The sequence below is a fragment of the Cimex lectularius genome, unplaced genomic scaffold (genome assembly GCF_000648675.2).
Source record: "Cimex lectularius strain Harlan isolate CLEC.00 unplaced genomic scaffold, Clec_2.1 scaffold60, whole genome shotgun sequence".
NCBI classification, from domain to species: Eukaryota; Metazoa; Arthropoda; class Insecta; order Hemiptera; family Cimicidae; genus Cimex; species Cimex lectularius.
In genome coordinates, this window is record NW_019392643.1 from 1,754,548 (window position 1) to 1,779,723 (window position 25,176).

The window sequence follows — 25,176 nt, forward strand, 5'->3', positions numbered from 1 at the left end:
GGCCAAGAAGAATAATATCGATGTACCCCTTATCCTGGAAACCTAGCTAGTAAAATGTAGAGTAGCTGGGCTGGGAGATAAGGGAAGAAAAATCATATATGACCACACGCAACATGCATTTCAATTAAAAATGAACTACAATGTCCAATCACATACGAGCTCTGTTCCAGGGACCAAAACTAATTAGATTAAACTACATGAAGGAAGGAGTCAAGACGGACATGATGATATCTTTGGCCGACATACCTTATGACTCATCGGGGCTTTGCCACCAAAGGAAACTGAGGACCTGGTACAATACTGTACGCAAAGAACTTACAGTTAATCATTGGAGTTGATGCTAACTCGTACAATGAGATATGTAACAGCACAAACCCCAATAAAAGAGATGAGAAGCTTTTAGAATTTGTACTTACTAAAAATCTTAGTATAATTATTGATAAAGGCTTTGAACCGACATTTGTAACCATCAGAAGAGAAGAACTTATTGATATTACACACGTATTGCAAACCGGATAGTGAATTGGGAGTGTCGGGGGGATCTCAAACTCAGACCATCGACACATTTACATGGAAATCACACAAGTGGGTAGCAACCCCCGAAACACAAACTGGGAGAAATAATGCGAGTTACCGGGGGAAAATACACTAACTACAATGACTAACATCAAAAACACCCACCACCCAAGCACCATATTGAGCTAACTTCTGCACATAAATACAACCAGCAATAATAAATTCATATCAAGAAGCCTGCCGACAAACCACCTACAACAACAAGCAGAGAATCTACTGTTGGAATGGCAATCTGGCGGTTTTAAGAGAGTCAACACTAAGGTCTTCCTCAATTTCCCGTGTGGATTTTCATCAATCAACGTTTCGAGTTGGTCGTCGTCCACAACGGAAGGCCTACCGCGACCTTCCCTGTCTTCGAGATCGGAATCTCCAAGACGAAATCTCTCAAACCATCGCTGCCTCGTGCATTCGCTAATGCTTCCCTCCCACCAAACTCCCTCGATGTTACGCGCGGTTTGAGCCTCTCTTCGCCCACATATAAATTCGTACAAATAAATTGGACGAAAATCTACTTTGGACATATTTAGTTTTGCAGGTTCTCACTCCTATAAAATTGAATATAAATTAAAACTTGTTATTAGGTTTCCTGGTCCGCTTGACCAAATAAATTCTTTTCAATTAATTAAGGTCTTGGTTGAGATAAAATTCAAAAAGATGGGTTGAGATGGGAAGTTGGTGTCCCGAGAGGATCGAAGTCACGACAGCTCAAGTGGTAGAGCAGCGGCTTATTTAGCCGAAAGTCGTGGGTTCGAATCCCGCTTGTGACGCTGACTTTTTTATCTCAATCAAAACCTTAATTAATTGAAAAAAAAATTAAAACGCTTTTATAAAAGATAACGTTAAAAGTATTTATGATAATCCATAAATAAGATTTGAGGATTTTAGCTTTGTTTACAAGCACCTACGAAAATAAAACAAATTTTCCAAACCTGCATTAATTTTACAGCAACCCAATATTATGTCAGATGGGTTTCGGCGTTTTCCACGTCTACGTCATTTCCATTGTCGTTAGCGTTAAGCTATTTAAATATTTGCTGCCGTTATACATTACAGTTCGAGCGTAAAAAAAAACCTTGTCAAGATGTTGCAAGGCCGAGTTAATTTACGGCATCTGTCACAGAGAGCATGGGGAAATGTGACTTTGAGGACATTCATGTCATTATTAATACACCAGTAGTTTCTACGTATATAGGACCTTATTAAAAACAGTCTCATTAACTACTTCTCCGAATCTGATAGACATTTTAAGTCATGAACGACGAACAACTCGAGTCCAGTTTATGTTTAGCTAGTAAAAAAAATTCAAAATGAAATTGTATAATTTTCAAGGGAGAAGTAAGTTTAATACCATACCATTCAGTAAAAGCCATTATCAGTCAAAGGTGCTGAGTTCGTGGTTTATTAAAGGACAGTGTGTCAATGAAAGTCTGCGTTTTTTAAACGATAAGAAGGTTTGTAGATGGTAGATGGATGTTTAGTTTGTTTACCACGATTAGCGATAAAGATATATTGTTTATAACGTTAAAAACAAAGGATAGGAAAATAGTATCAATTTAACAACTTACTTATAGACGTTGTATTTACAATAAAGGCAAAAATAGTTTTGTATTTGACTTACAAACCCTACAAATAGTCTTTTTAAAATAACTTTTTTCACAATGGTCATACTCAACCAAGAAATAAGGAACATTTGTAAAATATTAGAGCTGCAGGAGGTCTTACGCACTTGTATGAATTGCTCGTGTACTTCGAAATACTTCACCGGTTTTACCATCAATAAAAGAGGCTTTACCCCATAGAGGGAAAGGGAGGGATGGGAGAGAGAGAGAGAGAGAGAGAGAGAGAGAGAGAGTGTGTGTGTGAGAGAGAGAGAGAGAAGGAGAGGAAATATATATAGGGGAACGAAGAGAGTTAGGTGAAGAAAGAAAAAAGAGAGAATCCTAGAGATGGAGATAGAGAGATATGATATGAGAGATTACATGATATGTTAAAACTTATATTTTCCCATGCGGAATTGCGATAGGTCGCCTAGACACAGACAACGGGGGTAAGAAAGATTTAAAAGAGAAAGAAAGAGAGAGAGAGAAAATAAAGTGTGGGAGAGAGAAAGAAAGAAAGAGAGGGAGGGAAAAGAAATTGGTTAAACAGAAAGAAATAGAGATAGATAGGTAGAAAGAATGAAAGAGAGAGCGAGAGAGAAGTACATTGACGGATATGATATAGGAGCTTATGTGACATATATAACTTTTAGTTTTCAATTTTCCGTTGCAATTGATCACCTGGACAGATAACGTCGGTAATAAATATTTGAGAGAGAGAGGAAGAGAGAGAGGGGGAGAGAGAGAAATGGAAAGATGAATATACAGAAAATTAGAGAAAAAATAAAAAAGGAGTAAGGGAGAGAGAAAAGGGATTGAGTGAAAGAAAAAGGAGATATATAGAAAGAAGAGAGTTAGGAAAGAAAAAAAGAGACTCCTAGAGATGGAAATAGAGAGATATGATATGAGAGATTACATGATATGGTAAAACTTATATTTTCCCATGCAGAATTGCGATAGGTCACCTAGACAGACAACGTGGGTAAGAAAGATTTAAGAGAGAGAGAGAGAGAGAGGAAATAAAGTGTGGGAGATAGAAAGAAATAGAGATAGATAGGTACAAAGCATGAAAGAGAGATGGTTTGGTAGATAGAAAGAGAGAGAAACAAAGGGTGAGAGAAAAGGGGAAGATGGAGAGAAGAGGGGGTAAGGAGACGAAAAGAAAAGAAAGAAAAAAGAGTTCTAGAGAAGGAGATAGAGGTGCGATAGGAGAGATTAACGACTTAAATAGAACGAAATTCATCTTAAATCCGTAGCTTTCCTTCATGAGGACATCGTTAGTCCGGCAGATTCCTTTACAAGTCGAGCACTGCTGATATATCTTTCCCGAGAGGTGTAGTTAGAGTTATGTTACTGATCTCGTGAGTCAAGTCATGTTTGCATAAACTTACCGGCTTCATTTCGCTAATTTGCCAAGGGGATTAATTCATCACTGCGCACGTTGAAACTTTAAGTTTCAATTTTGAATCGATCGAGACTAAATGGCAACCAGTTGTCGTACGGGCTCCTCCCGAAATTGTAATAAATCGTAAATCAATTAGGGAATGACGAAAGGATGGAAGCCTATCTCCACCCGACACCAATAGCCTTCGACTAATCGGGCTTGGTCATATTTCAACGAATTATCTGAAAAAGGTGTCTGAGTCAAACTAAACTTGTTCCAACAAATTCAAATCTATTGACACAATTAGACTCTTGAAACATATACTTTTTTATTTGACCCACAGGACATATCCACCCGAAAGGTTTCCAGGCACAAAGACAAAATTTTGCCTTTATTTTGGAAAGATTTTTCTGTTTGAAGTAGTCAAAAGTCATTTACATTGTTCCGTCGTTAAGTATATCAGTACAGCAACAAAGAAACTTTCTTTTTTTTCAATCTATTCGGTTATACACCTTTTTTCCCATCAAATTAATCCTTCTGTAAAAATATAAAATCTTAGGAAATATGAAACATAAACTTGTAATGTAAAATTTGGGTATATTTGCTATTTTATTAAATGTAAAACAATGTGCTCTTAGAAGTTCATATGAAAATAAATTACAACTAAAATTAAAATATATAAACTTAAATATCAAAATGGAGGATTCTTCTTTTAATTTAAGATAAATTAAATATAAAAACAAAGATTCTTCTATTAATCTGAGCATTTTTGAAACATAAAATATTTGGTCTATAACATAATTTATTTATATTTTTTATCTGGAATTAATAGACGAATTATTTGTGTAATATTATTATTACAATTATTTATTTTGTAATAATTATTATATAACTTTGCTTTTAATTAAATATATAGCATTCACGAATATATAAAAACCACATATAAAAATTCCAAGCATTCACATATCAAAAAGCCAGATTATTTTATATTGAAAAAAAATCGTAAATCTGCAGGAATTTTACTTTAGTTGATGATTATTATTATATTTCATACCATACTCATAGCGTTTTTTAATGGTGAAAAGGGTTAATCGAAAGGTTAAAGAACATAAGTTAAAATTAAAAATATGAATTTAAGTTTATAAATGGTAAGTTTGAAATTAAAATAGTTGATTATACCATCTCATAAGTCTTTTAAATTCTTAAAATAAAGAGTGAATTTGAAACTAAAAAAAAATTTCTACATAAAAAAGGTAATTTGAAGTTAAAAAGGTTTGGTTGCAATTAAAAAGAGTTATTTTGAAGGTAAAATTTAAAAAATTGTAAATAAAAACGGTTTTCACTTTACACGCTTACATTTCATACCATCTCCTAAATTTTTAAAATCAATAGTTAATTTGTACTTAAAAAGAGTAAATTGACATTTAAAAGTTTTATTTGAAATTAAAAAGAACTAATTTAAAGTTAAATTTAAAAAATGCAAATATACAGGAATTTCGCCGAACATGCCCACATTTCATACCATCTCCTAAGTTTTTTAACTTTTTTTTTGTTTTCGATAAACGAAGAAGAATATAAGAAGATTAATTTGAAGTTAAAAACGGTCAATCTGATGCAAAAAAGAGTTAATTTGATGGAAAAACCTACACGTTTCATACCATCTCCAATATGTTTTTAAAGTTTTAAAGAAACAATTAATTTTATATTAAAAAGTTAATTTGAAGTTAGAAATGATTAATTTAAACTACAACAAGGTTAATTTGTTGTTTGAAAAAGGTTAATTTCATGGAAAAATCTATATATTTCATACTATCATTTGTTTTTTAAATTTTGTAAAGAAAGGGTTAAATTGAAAATAAAACGGTTAATTTATAGTGATAAAAAGGTTCATTTGAAGTTAAAAGAAATTAATTTGATTGAAAGAAGTACATATTTCATACAATCTCCTACGCTTTTGTAAAGTTTTAAAGAAAGAAGAATTCGAAATTTAAAAAAAGGTTAATTTGTAGTTTTAACGAAGGTTCATTTGAAGTTCAAAACAATAAATTTGATGGACAAAGCTATATATTTCATACCATCTCCTAAGTATTTTGAGGTTATGAATAAACGGTTGATTTGAAATTTTCAAAATTAATTTGAAGTTAAAAAAGATTGATTTGTAGTTAAAGAGGGTTAATTTGATGGAAAAAACTACAATTTCATACCATCTTTTAAGTTTTAAAGAAAAAATTATTTTGATGTTAAAAGGTTATTGTGAAGTTAGAAATGGTTAATTTGAAATTACAAAAAAATTAATTTCTAGCTTAAAAATGTTAATTTGATGGAAAAGGCTACACATTTTACACCATCTCCTAAGTTTTTTGAGGTTATGAATAAACGGTTAATTTGAAATTTTTAACAATTAATTTGAAGTTAAAAAGGTTTAATATGATGGAAAAAAACTACAATTTCATACCATCTTTTAAGTTTTAAAGAAAAAATTAATTTGATGTTAAAAGGTTATTTTGAAGTTAGAAATGGTTAATTTGAAATTACATGAAGGTTAATTTGAAGTTAAAAAAAGGTTTGTAGTGAAAGAATAGTTAATTTAATGGACAAGAGCTATAGCTCGACATACCATCAAGCTGGATATGTTTCTGAGGCAGGTTTTGCTTCTCAGTTCATTTGACCGCTTTGTCCATTCTGTGTCATACAGCTGGCAGGCAGCATACTCATTTGACAGTCCTTTTCTTACTTAACGTCTTCTTGCCTGTTTGACATTTAATCTAGTTCGGGGCCTAATTTCAAGAGTGTAAACTTTTCAAAGACCTTTCAGCATCAGTTGTGTATAAAGTCGGTTTTTTCTTGGTTTTCAATTGTCTATCATTTGCGGGCTTGTTAGTGTTTAAACCTTTATTTGCAAATCATCAACTGTTGATGTAGAAAAAAGAATCGCACAACTTGAAAAATCGAGAAAAGTCGGGAGGCAAAATCTCCAAAACACGCCCTTCGTGAGTAAAAAAAATAGGGCGACCCGGTTCGGAGACGGCCGTAAACGTTGACTGCAGCACGGTTGTAAATATTCCGGAGGTTATAACTAATGCACGGGAACGCAGACGTATTGGAATCATTGAAACCGGAAACATCTTGGCAGGGTATCAACTGTTGTTTGTGAACTGTAGTTGATTAATTTTTTTCATTGGTGTGGCCAGACATCTTAAGACACTCATGACTCGATGGTAAAAGTGTTTTAACTCTATTGATAAATCCTGGTCGTTAATTATTGAGCTGGATATAAAATGTCCGTTTTACCCTTCCTGCACGAACCCCACACGTATGTGGAAATCATGCAAATTTTACACTTCGAAGAGAAGCAGGCAGATCTCAGGTGGAATTTCCAACTGAAATGTCCTGTCTCAAATACTTAAATTAATCGCGGCAGAATGCTCCAATGTACACTTACCCCTCCCCCCGCGATCTGCGACGATGATATAAATTTATAATATATATAACATTATATTTTTATAACAGAAAATCTATTAAAAACATCTATACTGAAAACTATGTAGTAAGGATCGAGGATAATTGATTCGAGTTTTTTAAGAACGGGTAAAGATTCCAGTGATGAAGATACCTTATACTAGAAAGTGGAGGTTTTGTATTCCCCAAATATTGTGGTGTTTCTGGCGTATTATAGTTTTTCAAGTTACTTAGTCTCTTCCCTTAAGAAGTAGAAGGTCATCGACTTACTGTATTTATTTTAACCCGGGTCTTCTTAGTACCCTTGGTTATGCCTTTTGCAAAGATTAGCATTCGAAGAGAATGTAGGAGGTGTTCTGCCTACTTGTATAACCTATAAATGAGGTTAAACTCTGGCCAGTTCTTCTGCTTGATCATACTTCACAAAAAAAGCTAAACATTTCATACCATTTCCCAAGTTTATATACAACTTAAAACACCGGTTAATTTGAAATTAAAAAATGTTTAATTTATAGCTATAAAAGGTTAATTTGAAATTAAAAACGGTTAAGTCGTTATGTTTTTAATGCTTTAAAGAAAGGGTAAATTTGAAATTAAAAAGGCTGAGGTGAAGCAAAATAGGTATATCATATTTTAATATTTTTAATTCTGAAAATGAAGGGTGCATTTAATAATAAAAAAAGTCAATTTGATGTTAAAAAGAATTATTTTAATGAATATTTTATTCCATTTCCAACGTTTTTAAGTTTTAAAGAAAGAGTAAGTTTTAAATTAAAAAGGGTAATTTGGTATAAAAAACATTACTTTGATGAGAAAAGCTAACTATTTTACACCATCCCCTAAGGGTTTTTAATCTGATACATTAAGGGTTAATTTGAAATGGAAAAAGGTTAATTTGATGTTGAAAAAAATTAATGTGATCTAAAAAAGGATTAATTTGATGGTTAACGCTATATATTTCATACCATTTCCTATGTTTTTAATCCTTTAAGTAAAGTGTGAATTTGAAATTAAAAAATGTCATTTGCAGTAAGAAAATATTAATTCTATCTTAAAGAGGATAAAGCTATAGATTTTACACCATGTCGTATGTGTTTTAATCCTTTAAATAAACTGTGAATTTAAAAATTAAAAAATGCAATTTGCAGTTTTAAAAAAATTGATCTTAAAGAGGATTGAGTTGATGGACAAAGCTATATATTTTATACCATTTCCTATGTTTTTTTAATGTTTTAAAGAAAAGAAAAGGAAATTTGAAATTATCGAAATGTTATTTGCAGTAAAAAAATTTAATTTGATCATAAACAGGATTAATTTGATGTACAAAGCTATATATTTCATACCATTTCCTATGTTTTTGTTGCTTTAAAGAAAGTGTGAATTTGAAATTAAAAAGGTTAATTCGATATTAAAATCACTACTTTGATGGTTAAAGCTATATATTTCATACCATCTAATTTTTTTTAATCTTTAAATAAAATGTGAAATTGAAATTAAAAAATGTTATTTGAAGTTAAAAAAAAAATAGTTTGATGTTAAAGAGAATTAATTTGATAGCCAAAGCTATACATTTAAATACTATTTCCTATGATTTTTAATCTTTTAAATAAACTGTGAAATTGAAATTAAAAATTGATATTTGCAGTAAAAAAAAATTAATTAGATGTTAAAGAGAATTAATTTGGTGGTCAAAGTTATATATTTAATACCATTTCCTATGTTTCTAATGCTTTGAATAAAGTGTAAATTTTAAATTAAAAAATGTTATTTGCAGTAAAAAAAAATAATTAGATGTTAAAGAGAATTAATTTGGTGGTCAAAGCTATATATTTCATACCATTTCCTATGTTTTTAATTCTTTAAATAAAGTGTAAATTTAAATTAAAAAATGTTATTTGCAGTAAAAAAAATTAATCTTAATCTTAAAGAGGTTTGATGGTTAAACCTATATATAATTTTATACCATCTCCTATGTTTTTAATGCACCTACAGTGAATGATTTTCTATGAACCGACTTATTTATAAAATTTACGAATATGTATAAGGAATTTTATTTTACATGCTTATATTTCACATCATTTTTTAATACTTTAAATAAAGGGTTCATTTGTAATTAAAAAGGGGTAATTTGAAGTTAAAAAAGGTTGATGGATAAATGATATACATACATTTTACTGTTGATTTGAAACAAAACATTTTGGTATATTGACAAAATTCATTTAATTCGATATATTTATGTGGAAAATATTGTAAATTGATTAATGATTCTTAATCGAGTATCTTGGAATGAATAAAAGTGACAAGAAAGTACACCGATGCGTTATGTAACGATGCTCCCATGGGAGCGGAGTTTTTCAAGGTGATTACTGATTAAATGTAATTACCGTTCTGTACATCCGTTTTCAGTTGCATCTATCCTACATTAAATAGCCCATATCGTGTCAAATTATTTTTCTCAAAGTGCCGAAGTTAAATAGGCATTGAAATATTGATTTTAATTCTGCTTGGGCTGTTGTGTTAAGTTGGACGATGATGTGACACCACCCTACAAAAGCGGACAAGATGAACAAGAAAGTATTTCTATTTTATTTTTTATATCGGCTTACGATTGAACTTGATAGAATTCAAGTCTTCCAAAACCGCCTTAGATGGTTCATCATTTTACATCACACAGATAAGCCCAAGGGTCAGATCTCTTTACAGCAGGCTTTACCATAAAACACACCAACTTCGATAACATCGACCTACCTAAACTACTCCTACCCAGGAATCAAAAAAAGCTAGAAGGACAAAAGACAATTGATAGTGAATCTCGTTCTTCAACGATGAACTTTTACAATGAATAAAAAAAAGCTGAGAAGGTACAGATTGAACGCAATGCAGTGAGACTGCAGGTGATTTTCGAGTTCGCTCGACTGTCCTATGAATCAATATCCAAAGTGGGAAAACACTCTAATGTCCCAATTAAAACTAAATGGCAAAACATCATTGTGTATATTTAAATTCTCTTTGAAGCTTTTTCTATTTGGTTTTGATAATCAAACGGAACAAAATAATCTACATATTTTAATAGTTGTACGAGAAAAACTCAAAATTAGATTACATGTATTATTTAAAACACATAGAGTACGATGCCCAATAAACAGGAGATATTTTTTGGTGGGTGGAGTCAGGAAATTCCAGGTGCGACGGTGAAAATTGAACCCACGTCTGCGAGAGTCTGACACGCTAACTTGTTTCATACCTGATTCATCTGATTTTTTATATTTATTTATAATAATTTTTACAACTTCGATTTTTAGTCACAACAAGCAAATGCAGTGACGATTTAGCATAAGAACGGTGAAGTAAAGTAAAGTTCACACTTACATAACATCTGCAGTTCTTAAGCGAACTCCTGCCTACACGAGGCAGCCGCTGTTAAGTCCCTTCGGGCGGGGGGACTGGCAGAAAGGGTAGCACACCTGTTTATTCACCGAGTTAGTGTTCCTTTGGCTGGGAGTGGGCGCAACCGCTGGGGTCAACTGGTAAACCGTCGGAACCACCTTTTCCCGAAGAGGAAGACCATGAAGCCAGAAATGGCCGATGGTTTTTTTCACTGAATCCACCTGATACTGAGAGTAAATAGTGGACAAAACCTTCTCAATCTGCATCCTGTTTTGAACTCCTGAACCAGTCCCAACCCTTGGATGCAACGGGGGTTTTCTGGCCAAACATAATGATGTAGACCAAAGCACATGATGACCACTCTAAAGCACAAGATGGGTGTCACGGACGAAAAAAATCGTCGTGTTAACATACGGGCGGGTGCGTGATCAGTCCCGGTGCTCGGTGAACCACTGTCTGAAAAGAACCAATTTCTAATCCTCCTGGGGGTACTAAGGGTTTGATGCTATCGTTTAGACTGTTCTGTTTATCAGAGGACATTTGCCGTGCCGACCCCTGTTTGGAATTTCTCATCTGGGGGAGCCCCTACAATCGGGGGTAATGGACCGACCGACTGACTCTATGGGAATCGAGTGGTTTGGGCAGAACTTTTGAGTTTCTCGGCTTGCGGCGCACGTTCGGACGATTAATGCCGGCCTTCGTTCGGAAGAGGCAACAGAGGAAGAATCTAGTCTTGGTCCTTAGGGATCAGGACGTTTTTCTACACGTGAACTTAAGGGATGGGCACCCCGTAAGCAGAACTGCGTCGCCTCCCACCTTGTTAAAACAAACGACTGGTAAGGTTGTGCACCAGTTATATATATATATAGATATATAATGCAGGGTGGCGACCAAGACCCGAGGGGTTAAATGCCTGGGTAGGTAGACTCGTACTCCGTCCCTAAAAGGTCCGGGACTTGGTCGGCTCACGTGTCCTGCATAAAAACGTGTCGTGCATAAACCTCTTGGACTTGTTCACAAACCCCAAGATTTTGGACCATTTTATCTCGGGGAGTGATCTGGTGATGTCCTCTCCTTCAAAGATTTCAAAACTAGACCTAGCATACCTATCACATTCTGCGAGGTAGTGCTTTGCCGTTTCTTCTTTTATTTCGCAGAAGCGGCAAAAGGGATCTCGTAGGATACCCATTACGAAGAGGTGTCTTCTCAGTGGGCAGTGGCCCGTCAGAATACCTATCAGCCTCCTAATTCCCTTCCTTGAGATAGAGAATAGCCATTTCGATTCAGCTGGTTTGATTGCCTTAACAAACTCTTTCGATTGCCTGTGTCCGGGGGATAAATTCCACTCCCTAAGGAATTGTTTCATGCCCCAGTTATTGATACTCTCTTTCGCTGTGCTCACAGAGTGGAGTAATACCGGTTGTGGCCCAACAAACGCAGTATTAGAACCTTCTTTGGCTAGGCCATCCGCCTTTTCACTGCCCTGGTGTCCTTTATGTGCAGGTATCCAAATAATGGTTACCTTGTTCTCAAACCTGAAAGAGATCCTATTGGTAAGATCTATAGTTTCCTCCACCAGTCGTGAGGTTGACAAATCTTTTTGTAATGTCCTAATACTAGCCTGACTGTCAGAAAAGATTTTAATATCTTTTCCCATAATTTTATTTTCCATCAGTGTTCTACAACACTCATTTTGATGGCCCAGATTTCCGCCTGAAAAACGGAGGTGTTATTGCCAAGAGGGGAGGAGATGCTGATTCCTAATTTTGGTATGTAAATTCCTGCACCACTCCCTCTACCTTTGATAAGTGATCCATCTGTGTAGCAGTCTATGTTACGATGGTCATCATCCAGACTATAATAATAATCACAAGGGGTGACTACCTGAAAGTGCTTTTTCCCCGAAGGGGTTTTAATCTTTTTATCACTAACGCTTAATATTGACCGTTATAACCTTAATATTGATATAATTGACCGTTAACCTTACTCAATAGTTGAGAGATTTTCGAGTGACCTATGGTATTGCACTTATGATTCCAGCTGCCCTCGCTAATTAGTCTGTAGCAGCTGATTAGTGCTCTGACCTTAACCTCAATGTGAAGTGGTGTGGTATTGGTTATGATTTCAAGTGCTAGAGTGTGTATTTGTGTGTAAGTGTATTTGAAAATGCACCTGTCATCATCAAACAACCTAGTCTTTGAAATGACCTTAATTTATTACTATTCCCTTTATTTTCTAGACATTTTTCACCACACTTAAGCTGCGAAAAAGAATCTAGGTAGAATAATTGCAGTATATAGCCATTTGGCTACCCATGGTTTGATGCCCCATGTTTTACCGACAATTCTCCTACATCGTAACATTGATATGGTGCCTTTCCTGTATATGTTATTAATATGACCTTTCCAATCAAGTTTCCTGTCAAGTGTCACACCAACGAATTTGATTGAATCCACTAACTTTAATTCTATGCCCTGACATTTAGGATTTTTAAAATTACCTAATATTCTTCTCCTGCTAAACATTATCAATTCTAGTTTAGCTGGATTAATTGATAAACCTTTGTCACAACACCACCCATAAAGTAATCCCATGGCGTTTTCCATCAGTAGTGAAAGAGTCAGGCGATCCCTACCTGTGAGCATTATGGTACCATCATCTGAAAATAATTGACTGTAGAAGCCTGAGTTATTCAGAAGTTCTATTAAGCTGTTTACTGTAATTAGCCATAAAAGAGGAGACAAACAGCCTCCCTGTGGACAGCCTCCTTTTACATTAATTCTAAGAGTGCTACCACCTAAGCACATATTGACCATCCTCCCCTCCAAGTAGGTCTTCACCCATCTAGTAAGGTGATGGTCGACATTGTAATTATATAATGCTGATATAATGCAAGAAGTATCAGCATTATCAAACGCCCCTTGGATATCGAAGAAGCAACCTAGTGTATATACACTATTAAATAATGATTTCTCGATCCTGCCTATTAGTGAGTGCAAGGTAGTTTCCACTGATTTTCCTGGTACGTAGGCATGCTGATTGGGGTGAATCATTGTATTAATTCCACAATCATGCCTAATATATCTATCTAAAATTTTCTCTATAATTTTTATGAAAATAGAAGATATACTTATAGGTCTATAAGATTTAGGTAATTGATATGAGACCTTACCTGGTTTGGGTAAGAAAATTACCCTTATTTCCTTCCAGCATTTTGGTATATGTCCCAATGCCAGACTACTCCTTAGGAGATCCCAAACTGTCCTAGATAGATTCGGTGTATCCTGTTGAAGGAGGGCAGGGAATATTCCATCCACCCCGGCTGCCTTGTATTTCTTGAAGGCCGCCCATTTATAGGCCTCCCAGGAAATTACCTCATTAGCCTTATTCCAGTTTGGTGTTGGAGTTCAACCCCAGCTGGGATAGTAGAAGAGTCTGACCTGGGGAAATGAATTCTGGCCATCAGGTTCAGGGTCTCCTCGCAGGATGTAGTGTACACCCCATTATCATCCTGTAATAAACCTAACGGATTAATATAATCCTTTTCCAGAAGTTTAAAAATACGAGAACTTTCCTTAATTGTTTCTGTTTCCAAGCAAAAGTTCCTCCAGGCTTTACGCTTGGTTTTCCTTAACTCTTTTTTATACTATTTCTTCATGGAGATAAAATCCCTCCAGTATGGTTCAGAGTTCCACTGCTGTGTTTTTTATGTAATGCTTTGACCCTTTTCCTTAAACTAGCCAGATCTTTATTCCACCAGTGATGTCGGTTCTGGCGTAGTATTTTTTCAGGACACGCTTCTACATATGCAGAGTTTCTGACCTGTATAATGTTATTAGCACCCTGCTCCACTCTGTAAAATTCGAAGGAGTAGGTATGCAACCTGTGATATTGTTAATAATATTAGTATAGGTTTCCCAGTTTGTTAGTTTAGGATTCCTAAACCTTATTTTGTTGACTTCTCCTGAGATTTTGAAAGCAATGATACAATGATCTGAGGAGATCTTACCTGGTGTCACCTTCCACTCCGTTACCCAATTAGCAATTGGCAGAGAGGCTAGTGATACATCCAATTCTTCCCTTCTGTTTTTTTGTTATGAAAGTGGGAGTGCTGCCTGCATTCAGGATGGATAAATTTCTGCTTAGTACAGCTTCCAAGAATGAAATACCTCTTGCATTGTTGTCTGTGCTACCCCAAGCTAGGTTGTGTGCGTTGATATCACAGCCCAGAATAAGATCTATATTATTATCGTCGCAATATGATATAAGTTCCTTTACTGCCTCAGTTGGACAGTCCTCATCATGGGGTAAATATGCACTTGCCAAATACAAAGTTGTGTGGCTCCCCCTTCTCCTAAAATCAATTGATATAGTTATGATGTCCCTTGAACAAAATCAAGTTATAGGGATTGGTTTTAATTCCCTATGGGCCACAATGCAAGCTCTCGGCCTGTCATGCCTTAGATCCCGAAACAGTTCAAAATTTTGATTTTTTAAACCGATTACTTGTCCCCTATAGGTAAAGGGTTCCTGTATCAGATAAATCAACGTTTGCAGCACAGTCATGTCCCTACCGATTTCGGCCGTGGCAATCTTGCTGTGCTGCATATTGATTTGTGACATCCTGAGAGGTCTCACGATTAATTCATGGTAATTACCTGGGGGTTTCGTCTTTGTTTGAACCTGTCCCTGAGGGCAGGTTGAAACAAGGACGAGGACCCAACCTTATGAGACTTGTAGCGATCCTTATTGTGCTCAAACCTCGCCCTCCTCTCTTACCTCTTTTGCTTTTAAGTTTTAACCAGGGTGAATCCCTCGTCTTTATCTCCCTGTACCTGAGGGGGAGCAACCCTGTCCCTTTCACAGCCCTCCAAATTGGTGCTGCCGGTAAGGAAGGATTGCTCTCCATATTCGTGTTGTCTCTAACTATTGCTTCCGATACCTTTCCACCCATTCGAGTGAAAAAGACACTCGTCAACAGCAGAACACAACATTCGCCGTAGACACGTGGTTTACAGGCATGTAACCTCCCGCGCGGTTCATGGCCAAGTTTTGCACTAGTTACGGTCGATAAAGAACCCCATGCCTTCTTCAAGGCTTTGTCACCCAAAGCCAGAAGCATCGACCTTTTAATTCACATACTGCAAAAATTTACAAAGGACGCCACGACGTCGTCACTCCCTTTGCGTTTTAAGCCCTTGAATAACTGGTTGGAACGAATACACAGCCCACCTGGTCGATAATTATGTTCTCCATCTCAAAATTATTGTTCTTTGGTCTTTTTCACTCTCCCTCTCCATAATTTGGTCTTTGGAATTTAACGAGGACATAGACTGATGAACTTTCTTTAACCCAGTTTTGCTCTATTCTCTATTATTTTTCAAGACATTGGTGGAAATTGTCCTGGATTTATTAAAACAACTGACTGGAAAAATCTCCGAACACGACTGTCTATCATCGGTCGACCATGTCGTTATTCGTTTTATAATTCTTCTTATCCTTTTCCTATTTATTATTCATTGGTCCTTTTTCACCTTACCTCACCTTAATTTTGTCTTTGGTATCAGACCGGTCAGGGTCCGGCGAAATTCTCTTTAACACCGCCTTACTCTCCTCAGGTAAGCATTTTTTATCGCGGTTTCTCAATGGTCACGGTGTCCGACTCGTATTTGTCACGCTAGGGGTCTGGGTTCGAATCCCAACACAGCACACTGAATTTTATTTGAGAATTTTGGAAAAAAGTTGTATATGACAGCAATTACTTTTCTTTAGTCACGAAATAACATAAAATTGCGATATCAGCGGATGTAAATATCAAAGAATATTACCACATCATTATAAAACATAATTGTTTAAATAGTTAAAATATAAAAAATTAATTCAGCCAATGTTAAAACTTTAAATTTTAAAGATAAAGTAAATTAAATTTGCCCGACAAACTAAGACAAATAAGAGACGAAAGGCGAATTAGAAAAGAAAATAAATAAAAAGAAATTCTCGCTTTTACTCAGCAAACATAAAAATCATCGTTCTTTCACATTGCGTGGCATTGAATTGTGAAGAGAGGAAACAAAGAGGCGTACTTTTGAATAGTGAACGACCTTCTCCGGCGTTATTGTACGTTTTGCTATTCGGAAACAACGAGCCTAAATAAAATGGGACAACTTTCCTCCTGGGACTTTCCTTTGATGGAATTTCATCGTGCGATATTTCATTCCGTTGCTTGTGCAGTATAAAATAAGGTTAATCTAGTTTTGCCAGTCAACTTATGCAAATCTGATCTGTTCTGCAATCGTCGCAGAGCCTAACGGCAGAACTGCAAAACCTAGGATGTTTTAGGACTAGGATGATGATAGGACTGCTGATTGGGCATTGTAGACTCCAAAGGCATGTGTATATCCTCAGAATACCAGAAACAGCCTATCCAGAAAGAAGCCGGCAGAGATTTCTTTTCCTCGGGAAAAGCCAAGACCTGAAGATACACACGGGAACTCTTAACAAAACTTAACTAAACACGCTTAAGAAAAGATACGACATAATAATGATGATAGCACAATAGACCAGCGTAGGTTCTGGTACCCAAGGAGAAGAGGAAAAAGCAGACTCATTATATCCTACAATCTGTAACCTTAAACAAACAACTGTAACCTTCTAAGATTCGCCAGTGCCTTCTATATCGACATGCCATCTTGATCTAGCAAACATTCAAGCGTCACAACCACATCAGGTTGTTTAAAACACTGTATCAGTAACAATTACAGCTTTCTAAATTTTTCGCCGGTGCCATCTTCTTCTTACATTAGCAGGATGAAATTCCTACTCCTGTGAGAAAAATCCAGGTCGGAAGGACGCACACGAGTAGCCTTTAAGAAAGCTATGGAATCCGATAACAGCTTAACGAAGAGTTCTAGATAATAAGCACAATAAGCTTATATTGGTCGTGGTATACAAAGAGACTATAATCTTCTATCTTACTTAATCCTATGTTACTATCGTAAAATCTATAACCTAAAATAAACAGTTATAGCCTTCAGAGATTCGCCAGGGCTATCTAGACCTGCCTTCTAGATACACACGGTAATTGTTAACATTCTTAACAAGCTTTGGGTTCTGATAATAGTTTATCAAAGAGTTTTAGATAATAATGAGCACAATGGACCAATATTGGTCGTGGTGCGTAAGGTTCTAAAAAAGGACGACTCCTTTGTACCTTAGCCTTAACCTTCAAGTAGACTGCAAGCTGAGATATACGTATATTCAATCCGAAAACACGAAAATGATATTTCATTGTTTTTAATAATAATCTAAGTAAATATAAAGTCACTAACCTTTATTCTCTCAGACTTTGTGTCATCTTCGTCCTCACTCAATCCAAAAGTCGTCGTTTAAAGGGTAAAGTCCTTCAGTAACCTGCGAATAAAAAATGATTATATTACATGTGTGACATCTTGAGCGGGAATCAAGGAGAAACTTGAGAACTGGGAATGAATTTAAACCCAAATGAAATTTTAAATTCGATCCGATAAAATTAGTAGATGAACGATCCGAAAGCTGATCATTTAAAAATTTGAAAATATCATGTATCAATAATTTACAAAGAATGAAATTAGTTTCAATTTTTTTTTAACCACATAAGGTAAACAAAAGCATTTACCACTGATAGAATCATTGTTTTTAAAGAAAACGAGCTCGAGTCCTAATGGCAACTTACTAGGTACCATTCAAACCGACGACTATACTAAAAACTGTACTTCAAAGTAACGGCTGAACGATTCCAGACATTCATAATAACCTTACAACTGAGGATAAATCACGTTAGATAGCAACCCGACGCATCCTTTCCTACCATAATACTTCCCTTCCACTTCGTAATGACGACGGATCATGGGCCAAGTCAAATGAAGAAAAACCTTCATAATAGATCTTGATCATACAAAAACATAGAGAAAGAACTACTCCAACCACTACCACTTTCCATTCCCCCAAAAATTTTCATCCTTCAGGAATTCGGTACGTCATTGAAAACATTCCCAAAAAGAAAACTCCTAGATATGACCTTACAACCCTAAAAAATCTTTGATCCCTCTCTAAAAAAAAGGAACTTCTTCCTAACATACCTCTAAAAGCTGTCCTAAGAACTCACTTTCCTTTAGAATGGATGCTTTCCATTGTAAAAATGATCCCAAATCCTAATAAACCTAATCATTTACCTCAATCCTACCACCTGTTAAGCCTCTTACCTATTCTCGGAATAATCCTCGAAAAGCTCTTCTGAAAATAATTCTTCCTATCCTATATTATCCCATCTCACCTGTTTGGCTTCAGTAAACACCACTCCACCAATCCACTGCATGTTGTAGAGAATGTAGCATGTATGTATGTAGACTTGTATAGAATCTATTCCTCTCTTGATTTGAAACAGTGCTGCTCGGGTACTTGCCTTGATATGGCTCAAGCCTTGATAGGGTCTGGCATCAGGTATAATAAACCAGAAAGCTGCAGTGCCTGGGGAGTGAAAACCCCCTTCCTAGTAAGGCCTGGCATCTGGGTTTGCTGTGAAACCTCAAGAGCATACTTCTTTTCACCTATTTCCTCAAATTTCGCTTATAACTGACTGACCGCTTATTTCTCTGACATCCTGTTAAGGCTGGTCCCCCACAGGGTAGTATCCTTGACCCCATCGTTTATTCAACGTACACGGCTGACTTCCCTACCCATTCCGATACCTTCATTTAAACTTTTGCAGACTGCTATTCAACGTCCAGTAAAGATCTCGCCTTCTCACGTCACTACCAACAGGCTCACCTTATCAAATAGAACCTCGGCTGAAAAAGTTGCACATAAAAATAAATGTAGACAAAAGCCAGCATATAACTTTAACCTCCGACGTAGAATAATAATACCACCACTATACCTACAGCATATATCCCTTCCTTTAGTTAACCATCCTCTACCTCGGGCTGTATATCGACCAACTGACTAGGAATCCACCCACAAGACTAAAAAAGCAGCAACTCCCTAGAAGTTACAAAACATTTTCAAGACTTCTGGACAAATTATCAATTATCGTCAACAGTGACGATTCACAACAAACGACTGATTCACGAGACGATACTTAAACCCATTTGGACATACTGTATTGAACTGTAGGGTTCAACCAAACAATCCAACTATAATCGCGTCCAGATTTCCAAATCCAAAATTCTCCAAAAAATAGTAAGCTCCCTTCTAAGCATCTAATCACACAATTCACAACGATCTTCAAATCCCTTTTGTAAAATATGTCATAAAATCCCGATACACAAAATTCTACAACTCCCTTTCATTACACCCCAATCCCTTACATTACCCCCCTAGCAACTTGTTGGACAGCTAGACCAGCACGTAGACCTTGCTTTATTTTATTTAGTTTTATTTTATAGTGCCGGATTTTTTTTTAAACATATAATTAAAATTACACCATAGCGGAAATGTAAACTAAATATAAATATCTAATAAAAAGGTGAAAGAGCTGTCAGAGAGTGAGAATGAATGAATACCGTTTTTTTTTTAATCTTGCAAAGGAGAGGGATTGAGGGAGNCGAGAGAGAGAGAGAGAGAGAGAGAGAGAGAGAGAGAGAGAGATGTACATATATATATTTACATAAATGGAAAGATGATTATACAGAAAAATAAATAAATAAAAAGAGAGTAAGGGAGAGTGAAAAAGTAAGAGAGAAAAAGAAAGATGGATAAAGAGAAAAAGGAAGATATAAAAAATAAATATAGAGTGAGGGAGAGAGAACAGGGAGTGACTGAAAAAGGGAAAGAGAAAACATAAAAAGATCAATGAAAAATAGAGAGAGAGAAATAGAGAGATAAAAGGTAGAGAGAACAGAGAGGGAAAGAGTGGGTTAAAAAAGAGAGGGAGAGAAAAATATAAAGATGGATATACAGAAAAAGAAAGAAAGAAAAGAAAGAGACAAAGGAAAGGGAACGAAAGTGATAAAAAGAAAGTGAGAGAGAGTGAGAGAAGGATGAAAGTGGAGAGAAGAAAAAGAAAAAGAGGGGGAAAGAATGTGATAAAGAAAGAGGGAGAGAGAAAATATTAATATAAAGATGGATAAAAAGAAAGAGAAAAAAGAGATATTGATAGGTAGATGGATGGATAGATAGCTAACATATAGTTAGATAGATAGAGAGAGAAATAGAAAAATAATAAAAAACAGAATTTCTTATTTTCACATAATATTTAGAGGTCTGTCTGAGTGTTTCTTGTATCAATTATTAAAAATTAAGTAATCATACTATTAAAACTTATAAAATTACATGATAGAGAATGAAAAGGTTCGGTCACTTTGGATAAAACCAGTGAAACCAGGCTGTCCAAGGTATAAAAGTAAAATGACTAGAAAAATGGAAAAATAGAAAAAACGCTAAATTAACTGTTGCGAAGAAAGTACTGTGTTGTAGTTAAGTCGTCTCCCGTAATCCTGATCAGCCTAATCTCGATGTGTTGTTCCGTGAGAATTATTCCTAAATTTAGCCATTAAATACGGAAAAGATACATCACAATATTCAAACAATGTTACCATAAAAACTAAAAAATACAGAAAAAAGCATAATATTGCAGTGTTCAAAAAAGGGTCAGAATTGGCAAGAGGCTGTATTGATTGTTGTTGCAAGAAAGTAGTTATGTGTAGTCTGCATGTCCGGTCATCCTGGTCCACCCATTCTCGCTGTTTTACTCATTCAGTAGCTTTCATTTCGGCATTTCGCCCATATCAAAGCTTGGTCTGTGTTTTTTTTTGTTGTTGAAACTTATCAAACCTTGCGATTTGCGAAATAAAAATTGGATCCTTTCGGCCTTTTTTAGCACAGGAAGATAGTAGGCGACCAAACTAAACGACCGTTACCGCGATAACTCGAAAAAGATATCACAAATCAAATTGTATGGGAACTAAACACTTAGGGCGCAAAGTGATAATTATTAAATCAGACACCCATTCTTGGTGACACTAGACATCACTACATGATCAGGAACGACATGAGAAACTATATGAAAAAGAAGAAGAAGAATTCCGGAAGAAATCAGATACAATATGGTATACAGATGGCACCAAAACAATAGAAGGAAGCCAATCAGGCGTCCTGTACAAGTCCAAAATATGAACATTCAAACTCATTAGGTACACCTCGGTCTTTAAAACTGAAATGCCATCAATGCTCCTGCCTTAGAAAATCTTAAAAGAGGTTACAGTAACAAATAAATCTTCATAAGTTCGAATGGCCAAAGCATTAGCATATAAAAAACTAAAAAAATTTAATCAGTGAATTCATCCAATACCTGGGGAAATACTGCAGCCTGATGATATCCTGAGTGACCGTTTTTTGTGTGACCAGGACAAATAAGAATTTTGGGTAACGAAAAGCAGGCACATTAGTAAGAAGAGGATCTGCAAGATTCTTAGGATAACAAAAACAAACATAGAATTATCGATCACAGAATGGATACATAAAGGCAAAAAGAGAAGTAGAGAAACTCTAGAGACACAGTAACTTATGGTAAAACAACCCTCACCAAGGCAAAAGCACTGCTACTATGCGAGAGGGCTAAGAGGAGTGATAGGACATTGATATCTGTGAAAACATAAATATAACATGGGTATATTCATGTTTGTAGATTATGCAATGAGGAGGAAGAAACAGCCATATCATCTTCGAATGCAAATCAATTGCTCAATGCAGACATAACCTAGGATACAAAGAAATCCCGGGGAAAGGAATTGTAGCAACGACAGTCAATGGGCTAGTACTCATTAGGAGAAAGATCGGGTAGATTGCAATGAACAGAGGAACTAGGAAAGTACAATAAGCCAGAAGTCTGGAGTGCTTGGGGAACAAAAAAAACCGACTTTTCATTATCATCATCAAATGTCACAAAGCAGACAATCGATTGTACAAAGCCTTATTTACATTTTTCAGTGCAGCTATAATTTTTATTGTAATGAAATTCTTACCATTGAGACTACCATCCAGTTCAGAAATCCATTTGGGATCATCGGCAGAAATGGACAGTCGAAGAATCGGAATGTTCAGACATCATCTGCAAATTGAACAAACTGTAATTTCACATGTTTGCAAAAAAAACATAAATTATAATGTTTCGTTATCGTGTCCTACTCTTCTGGCCAGCCATTTTAGTCATGATTCGACATAATTTAATATTTATTAATCTTTAAAACTGTTCAATTGGTCAATCAATCGATTTCCAACCCTGAAAAGAATTTAACCTTACATGATCGGTTATATGTCATAAATGTCGATTCCGAGATTTAAGAAGCACTGTGCTAACCTTTCGAATATAATGATGAAAGGTTTGTAAATGTCACGATTAAAACATGGTAATGTATAGTAATTAACTTCGCTGCGGTATGGAATACCACTGGAGGGAGGGGGAGCAACAATTCACCAGGAGAAATTGAAAGGAAACAAAGCAGACCTTGGCTTCAGCATGGACAATTAGGTCAATGGTCAACAAAACTGATTACACATTTTACTGAGCGAGCAATGTGTCGTTTCGAAAAAAAGCATTAGCTTTTATATTCCCCCATCTCAAATAATGACCCTTGAGCGTTTGCCGCAAAATTTTGAATTTTGTCTTTCCTACCCTCAGTAACTTGAGAAGTGACTTCACCCCGTTTACCCTTACAGACGCTCTTCGCTCCTAAGACCTCACTCCTACCACTGCTACAGCTCTTCCCACATACCACTGCTACGCTCTTCCCTCCTACCGCTCCTACAGCTCTTCCTCCCTACCTCTCCTACTCTTCTTCGCTCCTACCCCTCCAAGAACTCTTCTATCACACCACTCTTACAACTCTTCCCTCCTACCACCCCTACAGGTCGTCAGACCTACCACTCCTACAGCTCTTCCCTCATCAATCCCTACAGCTCTCCACTCCTACAGATTTTCTCTCCTCCTCTCCTGACACACCTACAGCTCTCCACCCCTACCGCACTCCTAACTGTTTGTGTGGTAGTTAAAGGTTATGTCTACGAAATGTCTAACTGACGAACTGTTCAACCTTGCGATGGCACACCGAAATCATAACACCCAGCCAAAGTTTACCATAGGAATTATGGCAAAATAAATGTGGGGAGCGCGACAAAAAAGAGCTGATTCATTTCTCTGAGTGAGAGGTCTTGATCCGATCCTTAAAAAGAGTCGTTTTTCTAATCTCTAATGGACAATGAAAGTAAAGTCGCAGATGCGTGGGTGGCGGCAACCGTTAAGGCGTTGACATAGCGCTCATCACCTTAAGATGAAGGTCCCGGGTTCGAGTCCAGCGTTCCCGACAGACTTACAATGCTACAAGAGCTTTCGACTGTGGTTTCTTTATGTTCACATTACTCAACTTCAAAAAAATGCGTTTGTAACAATAATCCTATTTATCAGAATCATTATTTTTTAAGGAAAATCGGCCTCGTTAAATTTGAATTTTCTACCTTAAGCAAAAGTAATAGTTTTATCTTTCACACGAGCGTTTTAAATTTGGTTGAACGATTATGACGCAAAAGCACTTATTTGCACGCTCCTGTGATAATTTTAAACCGCAGCTGGTTCAATTCTCTAGGGCGGTTGAATAAATTTCTGCGTCTCCTTAGTGCTATTTAAAAAGATATATATTGAAACAGGTTGGCATTAAAGAAAGTCAGCCAGACTAGCGTTACATCACAATTCCCGTTACTGGCAATCACCTCAAGAGCTAGAATTACAGAAAAAAAAACTTCGAACTTCTTTTTCAAATATTTCAAAATCAAAAACCAAAACTGGCTGAAGACAGGAGAAAGCGGTACAAAATAGTTTTAAAAATGTATTTCCTGTCGTAAAGGTCTTACAATCCTATAATATTTTTTCATATAAATTTCAATTAAAAATTTCATGAGCTATGAGAGGGGATTCGAAACGAGCACCTCTAGCGTTGTTCCGAAAAACCTATGGACATTCCTGGAGGATTTGATCCTGACATTTTCCTCGTGAAAGATACAATTTAATTTAAAAAAGTGGAATACTGTGTTAAAACTTAATAGCCATGAATTTTCATTAGAGAATAATCGTTTTATAAATTTTAGTTTTAACACAGCCGTTAGGAACTTCTAAACTGAAAATTTACTACACCTTATTTATTTAACTTTACCACGGCCATAAAGTTGTTTATTTTACTATTTTACAGTCGAGACTGTCAAGTTGTTTGGTAATTGTTGAACAAATGCATTAATATTTGGCAAGAATAATGTTATAACCTCACAAAAAAATTCAAATTTTCTCTTGGTACATTTATGTAGAGGGATGAAGTTGTAGGATGATCCATAAATTAATAATTACATTCTCACATATATCCATCCCTCCCTCTCTCTCTCTCTCTCTCTCTCTCTCTCTCTCTCTCTCTCTCTCTTTCTCTCTCTACCTCTCTCTCTCTATATGTGGGTTTCTACCCCTATAATTGGAAAAAATCGTACATAATTCCCGTTCCTAAAACTGTTCCACCAGAAGATTGTTCATCATTCAGACCTATAAATATTATACCAGTATTAAGCAAAGTCTTTGACAAATTAATATTCGAACAATTAGTTGACTTTATAGAGAAAAACGGCATCCTAAATTGTAATCAACATGCATATAGAAAAGGACACAGCACAGAATCTGCATTGGTCCAAGTTGTGGACGAAATAAAAAAAAATATAGATGACAGGAAGCTGACCATTTTGATATCATTGGATTACTCAAGG

General features: G+C 35.8%; 1 long non-coding RNA gene across 1 annotated transcript in view; it reads right to left on the reverse strand.

Moving 5' to 3' along the window:
* Positions 1-25,176, reverse strand: part of LOC106661048 — a 77,718-nt gene that overhangs the window by 22,488 nt on the left and 30,054 nt on the right. The window contains exons 2-3 of the long non-coding RNA XR_001339623.2: positions 22,404-22,489; positions 17,733-17,814 (exon numbers count right to left, since the gene is read on the reverse strand). This is a non-coding gene — a long non-coding RNA (uncharacterized LOC106661048). The remainder of the gene's footprint in view (positions 1-17,732; positions 17,815-22,403; positions 22,490-25,176) is intronic.